Consider the following 8,268-nt stretch of genomic DNA (forward strand, 5'->3'; position numbering starts at 1 on the left):
TGTAAAACTTCAAATTCTTGCTAATGTTGAAGGTTTTTTTGTCGAATTTAGGGAAAATCTTCGCACCCGGTTAACCATTTGAAATTTCCTTTGACCACTGGCCTCTTCTCACTATTTCACACGGCTTTCGTGTTGGAGGTTTTAGGTTTTGACGACTGTAAACGAGTAGATCTACATCTCCCTCGTGGACTACAAATTGTATATGTGTGGTCTGGCACTCCTTAATCTCCTGTACCTAGTCTCTTCGAATCGATAATATGGTGCTTCGATTCGAAATAGTAGTACATGAAAAAAAAGCACATCAACATTGTGGTTTCATTCAGACGATCGATTTGTAGGTTTATTGACCGTAAATGTTCAAGTTCATGTTCATATTTCAAGCCACTTGGATGTTAAATTCGTCAAGCACGGTCGACCGTTTAAAATTTTCTTTGACCACAGCCTCACCTGATTGTTTCACATGACGTTTACGTTGTACATTTTCTGTTTCGGCCGTCGTAGAGGAGTATATATGCACCTCCCTATTGTATTGTACTAAGGTGTTCATATGATGGTTTAGACGAAACTCAGAGTAACTTCTTTCTATTCTCACTGATCATCCTCAACCTTAGTGTTGTTGCCGTCGTTTTTCTTGTCCTCCTCACTTGCGGCCTGCTACATTCATGCCGGTATCGTGTGCATGCTGCACTTCTCCTCCACGCCCTCTACTCGACGCCCACCCCTGCGGCGACTGCACTAGCAATTGGTTCACCGTGCCACCGACGGAATATCTGGTCTGCTACTCTGTGCTCGTCGCGTCGGACATAAATAGAGAATTAGCTATGAAACGATGGCATATCGTACTACGCAGCCGTTCTAGGGAGCAGCTGTAGTCTGCATAGGTACGATTGCGGACCAAACTGGACTGAAAAGTACTAACTCTATGGCTTGGACAAGCGAGTAATAGAGAGGAGGGAGATGGGGCAGGGGAACGGCCCGGCATAGGGAGGGAAACCTGCCCGGCTCCAGCAGCCAAGAAGCTCCTGTTAGGGATGTAAAACTATTCCTTGTGTTGTGGGTGATAATACAACCTAACATATTTTGGATTGGTAGAATTTGACAATATCTACTACTACTCCTTTCTGAATGCTCCATTCTTCTCTTGCCTCCGACATCCCCTAGCTTTGAATCGGCAGATGTTGTCGTACTCCATCTCGATCCCCGTTTTCGCCGCACCCCTACCTTTGCCGTTGTCGACAGTGTTTCTCACAGCACCTAACAACTATACGGTGAACACACGTGGAGTTGTGAAATCAGATGTACCCCTCACACAAGTTTTACTTAGGTGTAGGCCCTCGTGTGGCTAGTAATAACCCTACTCCTGATAAGGGCTTATATCAAATACATATTACAGTGGGGGTGCATAATGACGAGTCCGATGGATCGTATGTTGACTCCTTAGAGTTGGTGGTGGACCATATAAGCCCAGACTGGGTCTATTGATTAGTTATTCCACACTTTTAGGTTTTTCATATTAAAAAATGCCCTTTCTTCTATCATCGAGAATCCCTTATATAGAGACCTAGGTTGGGTGGCCTTCATCCTTCCATTCGACTTTCTTGATGCATAAGCTCTAGATTCCTCCATGTATAATAGTTGCATGACTCCTCTTGAGAAAACCAATGGAGAAAATCTTAAGGAAAGTGTTTGCCATAGAATGGTCCCTTCATGTCATACGTGTATGAACAACTATGACCCAAGCCAGCTTACTTGAGACAGTGAAGACCTGGAAATAACTTTCCCTCTATAGTTGATGCTCTCCAACCTCAAGTGGAGCCCGCCATTGTAGCCCGTCCTCCATCGTCACATGGATCTTTCCAACATGGACTCGGCGATGACTCAGGCGTCATTGCTTCCAACTGGACCGCCCTAGGGGCGAGCAACTTGGTGGAGATAGCAAACGGTCTAATTTTTGTCATGTTCAGCCTTCAAGCGATCTTATTGGGGTTGTTTTTATTCGGTATTTTCAAATTTGAAACATTATTTATTTCCAAAAAAGTGAACCTTTTTGTTTGTGAATATTGTTTTGGAAAAACAAACATTCCTTGAAATCTTTCAAAAATATTAAAAAAAAACGTTTTTAGACATGAACATTTTTCAAAAATCCGGGCATTTAGTGAAAAGTGTGAACATTTCTTGGAAAAACAGGATTTTGTTCTTATTTTTTAAAACAAATTGGGAACTTTGATTTTTTTCGAGATAGACAAACATTGCTTAAAACTTTAAAAATTTCAAGAAATAATATAATGGCTGATTTTATTTTGAAAGCACATAAGTTTTAAATTTTAACAATTTTGGAACATTTTGAACTTTGAACATGTTTAATTATTCTGAACATTTTTTAAAATGGTGAACATTCAGTGAACAGCGCAAATAGTTCTCAGTTTTCTATAATTGTAGAATGCAAAAAATCTCTTCCAAATGTAAACCATTATAAAAAAACTTTGATCCTTTTTTAATAAGACACAAGTAATATTAAAATATCCAAACCTTTTTATTTTTCTAAAAGGAAAATATTGAAAGTAAAAAGGTAAATAAGAAAACACAAAAAATGAAAAGCTATTACAAAATAGAACTGTAAATACCTTATTTTATTGGAATGTACATAATACACAAAAACACCTCCTACTCATCATAGCCGATAGTTTTTTTCTTTTTTGCTTGAGCCAACACTCGGGCTTATGGGCCGTTAAAGTATCGATCTGACCAGGTCGACCACAAAATGGAACATCTCATTCCTCGGCTTCGGCTCACGGTCCTTCTCCCGACGAGAAATATCCTCACGCACTCGAAGGAATTTATGACCGGCCTAGTGCGCCTTTTATTCATTATGTTTCCTGTTTTGCTGTTTTTATTTATTATTTATTTGTTTTTAATTTATACTTTTTTACTTTCTCTTATATATTTGTATTTATTACCAAAACTTAGCGTGTATTCTGAAAACATCCATCATATATTAAATAATATTCAAAGTATATTAAAAAATAAAAGTATATTTAAGAATTATTCAGTGTATATCACAATTTTTACCACATTTAAATTATTTTCCTTTTGTATTCTAAATATGTTCAGTATGTGTTTGCAAACAATCACCGTATATTATTAAAAAAAATGGTACAGAAACCTATAAAAATGAAAACCTACAAAAGAGTAAGAAATAACCGGAAGAATTAATAGAAGAAACGACAAAAACATTTACATTACAAACTATTCACCGTATATTATCAAAATGTTGCTAGTACATTACTCCTACAATGCAGGCCTAGTAGGCTGGCCTATTTTGTTTAACGTGTGCTTAACGCATGCAGTGTCGAATTGAACCATAAGTCTTGCTTATTGCGAATTGTACGTAGCGGTTGCCTTTTGTATCCTTCTAGCATGCCATGACCCAAATAGCAGGAGAAGTCAACTTTTCTGGTATGCAAGGGTTTTGTAGTTTCTTCAGTTTTATTCTTCAAACTTTTTCAGTTCTAGGTTTTCTTTTTAAAAAAATATTTTCATTTTTTTAATTTTGGCCTTATATTTTTGTACTTTTATATTTTCTCATTTCATTTTACTCTCCTAAATTACATGTACTTTATCGTTTGCACGCGCAACATTTTTTAAAGAAATTACGAGCCTTTGTTGAATACATTTTTGAAATATTGTTTTAATAAAGGATAATTGTTTTGAATGGTATGAATATTTTTTTGAAATTAGGTCAACTATTTTCCTTTTTATATACATATTTTAAAATCTTCATAATGATTTTATGAAACATATGACATTTATTAAAAATTTCATTTACAAACATTTTTTAGTTGGTATGAAACATTATGCGACATTTATTTACATTTTATATATATAGATATATATATTAATTCGACAAAAAATATTTTAAATACCATGTGCATTTTTTAATGGTGTGTACATTTTGTAAATTCCACTTACATTTGAAACATTATGAACAGTTTGATGTTATATAAACATTTTCTTAAATGTCATGCATATTTTTACGAAGCGTGTAAACATTTTTTAAATGTCACAAACAATTTCTAATGGTACAAACGGTTTTTGAATAGTAAGAACATTTGGTTTGAATGGTTCATTGTATGTTGAACTTTTTCAAAATACAAAAGCAAGAAAAGGAATAAGAAAGAAAAGTAACAAGAACAAAAGAAATAAGATGAACTAATTTTCTACAAAGGCCCATCACAACCAGACAAAGTTTTAAATAGCCGATTGTAGCCACTCTATAATGGCGGTATAGCTGGTTGAGAAGTGTCTTGCTAAATGGTACTCCCTCCATAAACTAATATAACAACGTTTAGATCATTATTTTAGTTATCTAGACACTCTTATATTAATTTACAGAGGGAGTATTTATTTACAGTTATCTGGTAGTGTTATGAAATAGATAGCAAGCTTTAGGAGCCCCGCTATAGCTGACTTGAAGAAGCATCACTATATTTAGCATTGTCCGTTACCAAACATATTAGCTACGCAATATGCCGGTGATCAAGTCGGTTGGAACTTCACAGTGAGGTAGGAATAAGACTCCTATATATATTCATCACCTAGAGTGCAGAATAAATTATTCTTCATCTGACGTAATCTTACCATCGTTTCATAAATAAATTATATTTGTTATACAAATACTTTCTTTCATATAGATTCACTACATAAAATTTGGCATCAGAAAATAACAATATTGTTTAGAAGACCGGAAAAAATGCATTTTATGTATAGTTTACGCTGTGTTATTACGTTCGTAATTTTACGTAAAATAAAATGTTTTTTACGGCGATTATATATTTTCTTACATTATCTTTTTATGTATAAAGTAAGACAAAATTTACGGGACGTAAAACTATGGTGCATTGATGTTAAAATTGAGGGGGTGAAGAATAATTATTCCTTACTCTTATAGAAACACACACACACACACACACACACACAATACATACTCCACTAATGCAATGCATTCATGAGTCATTAGATGGATGCGCTCATGCGTAAAACATCATATACACGATTCATGTTATCGACTGATATTCATATTTCAAGGCTATATCGCCCACTTATCTATTTCACAGTTAATATATTGTATATATATACCTTATATATGCTTATTTAGTAATCTCGGTCTTGTATGCATAGCTGCAAGTCACTCCTTTGATGTGTCCTATTTCTATTACTTTTATAACCTCTGTGATATTTATTGCTTGGGGGAACATAAGCGATTCTTAATAACAAGGACTTGAAGAAATTTCCTTTTCAAGCTTAATCAGTTCCTGGATTCGATAAATCATAGGGTCTCTTGAGAAGAAGGCTACTACTACATCCGAAACTGTATGGAGAAAATCACAGACACATATCAAAAACCTTCACAATGGACAACAACCATTCCCTTAGCTACCCTTGTGTTCGCTACTTCTACTTATAAAGTCGGCCACAACTAAACATGTGCACTTGCAGGACACTAGGTGCCTACCATGTGGTTAAAATTAATATAGTTGCCACCTATATAGTATTCCTAGAGTTCACCTCATATAAAACTGATAAAACTCATAATCCATAAAATGCATGACCGCCCAAAATATTTTCAAATACAGTATCAACTAATTATTGAAAGCAATAGGCATATATGCGCCAGGAATAACATGTTGTCACTTGTGGACAAGTAGGTTGATGAGGTTGCTAGCGACAGTACAATGCTCCTTCATCTCGCGATCAATGTAGGACACTAAGGACTTCTTCTCTATCCTTTTGAACGCTACCTTGCATGTATTACTAGCGCCCATTGCAAACGAAACATTGTCCAACGTACTAGTGTACAACCCAATTTGGAAGTTTCCGTTGGCATAAATCTCAAGGGCACTAGTGGCCTCAGTGTAAGCCTTGAGGCAGATGGCAAGTGCAAACCCCTCGGGTGTGCTCTGGTTGTTCTTGGATAGGTTACCGATAACCTTGACATTGTGTTTCGCAGTGTTAGTGGCGATCTCCAGCGCGATGCTGGCGAGGTCATGCTCGGTGGAGGCATGGGAGCTTCGTGGCTTGGCAGTAAGCACGGATATGCATAATGCGGGGTTGTTGGTCTTGTTACATGTGCCGGAGATGAAATCAGTGTTAGCATGGGCCACAAGGAGATCAGAGGACACTACGGCGAGCAGAACGAGAAAAATAGCTACAAATGTTGAAACGCTCGCCATTGCAGCTTGCATTTGCACCTAGCTTGGTATTTGTTGTGTTGTTGCGGTACATGGTGACTATATATATTTATATATATAGACACCCCTACAAGAAAAAATCATTATCATATCTCCATATTAGTCACATAGTATTTATTGCTTTTGCTAAATGGAATATGACCACAAATCATATAAATAAATGAACGATCAAATGTGTGCTTTAGATTTTCTGAATCCAGCTAGTGTATTGGAGAAAATCCTTGTGGTATCAACTACCTTAATCATGGTATATATATATATATATATATATATATATGTGTGTGTGTGTGTGTGTGTGTGTGTGTGTGTGTGTGTGTGTGTGTGTGTGTGTGTGTGTGTGTGTGGATTGTAATACAAACCAAATAAATAAATGAATGATCAAGTGAATGCCCTAACTCTCATGAACTCATCTAGTGAATCTATTTACAACCAGTTTTTAAAATAAACAAATAAATGTAATATATCTCCATATGAATGTGCACCAAAAAAATCCATATGATTCGAGATCTGCCTTTAACACCATATATTTATTGCTTCTACTGCCTTCAATGCGATAGCAACCCAAATAAATGAATGAATGCTCAAATGAGTACTCTAAATCTTTTCAATATTGTCGCCCCCCTAAGAGCGGGTTGCCCAGGCCCGTTGGCCTGCGGCCCCACGCATGCCATGGTTGTTCAAGCCAGCCCGGCCCATCGGCGAGCCAAACAAGGAAGACCCTCGCGAGGGGAGCGTCTGAGGATCATCATCAAGCACTGCGAGAAGGCGCTCGCTGCGAGGGCACGCCTTGAAGCTACCCGCGAGGCCCTCGCGAGGCGGGATCGGCAAGGGTAGCCTGGTAGGAGCCCACGATCGTGTGCCCCGCGTGGGTGACGCTAGTTGCGCAGGCAGCACAGGACCAGTGCCAGTGGGCATGGGCGGGAGAGATTTCCACTTTCGTGCTAAGGAAGCGAGACCAGCTGGTAGGCCCCCAAAGCAACCACCAAAGGTTTCCTGATTGGTTCAAGAGGTCTAAGGCTGGGGGCTTGGCAGGGTGGTGGTCACCCCAGAGATTACCAGCGCGTCATGGAATGGGATTTTTCAGGCGAAGAACACTTTTGTGAGGGTGGACTACACCCCTGTCCCCTTTAAAAATGGTCATTGTGGCCTGTCGAGTGTTTTCGGGGAAAGAGGACCAATGCCAGTATAAAAGAGAGGCCCGGACTCTATAGTAGAGGGGATGCTCATTGTTTTCCGCTAGGGCAAGAACCCACCCTTGCACCCGTATTCCACCTTAAGCAATCCACACAAGCAAGAGTAGGATATTACACCGCAAGGTGGCCCGAACCTGGGTAAACTGCTCGCGTGTTCCCGTTCGTTTTCCTTAGATCGAGTCGCCGGAGATTCGCGGTGAAGTTGAGAGGTAGAACAGGGTTGGAAAACAAGCGCGTCATAGAGTTCGAACCTTTTTCTCGGTGTGCGGAGCCCCGATTCCAACATTTGGCATGCCACGTAGGGACGCGCGGCCGTTCTTCGACTCCAGTTTTGACTCCATCTTCACTAACTCAATGGCAGATGCCCACCACCAGCACGTCGAGCAGGCGTCCGCTCGGTGCACCGGCATCGCCGCCTTCGCCGGACCCACCGCCCGTGGATGATAGGTTCCTTCGCATCTTCCCGAGCAACGGGACGGTGACAACATCGTGGCCAACCTCAATCGTGCCAGCCACGGACACGCAAACGTTCGTGCCTCGCTGTGCAGGGCACGTGGGCCCCTTCATCCTCAACTAGCGGGCACAGGGCCCATCATCGGGCAGGGCCGGCACATCAGGCTCACCACCATTCTCGGAGGGTCCAGGGCGCCTCCCCCACCACCTTGCTCCTCGTTGCTGCGCGCGGGAGGTATGAAGTGCGGATCCCAAGGCATTCGCCTGGGCGTACATTGGCGCGACATGCCCCTGGCTGACGGCGACGCGAGGTCGCGTGCATCCTGGGTGGAGCCCAGGCACTGAGTGATGGTCGGTACTTGATACGTCTCAAA

The sequence above is a fragment of the Hordeum vulgare genome, chromosome 3H (genome assembly GCF_904849725.1).
Source record: "Hordeum vulgare subsp. vulgare chromosome 3H, MorexV3_pseudomolecules_assembly, whole genome shotgun sequence".
NCBI lineage: Eukaryota > Viridiplantae > Streptophyta > Magnoliopsida > Poales > Poaceae > Hordeum > Hordeum vulgare.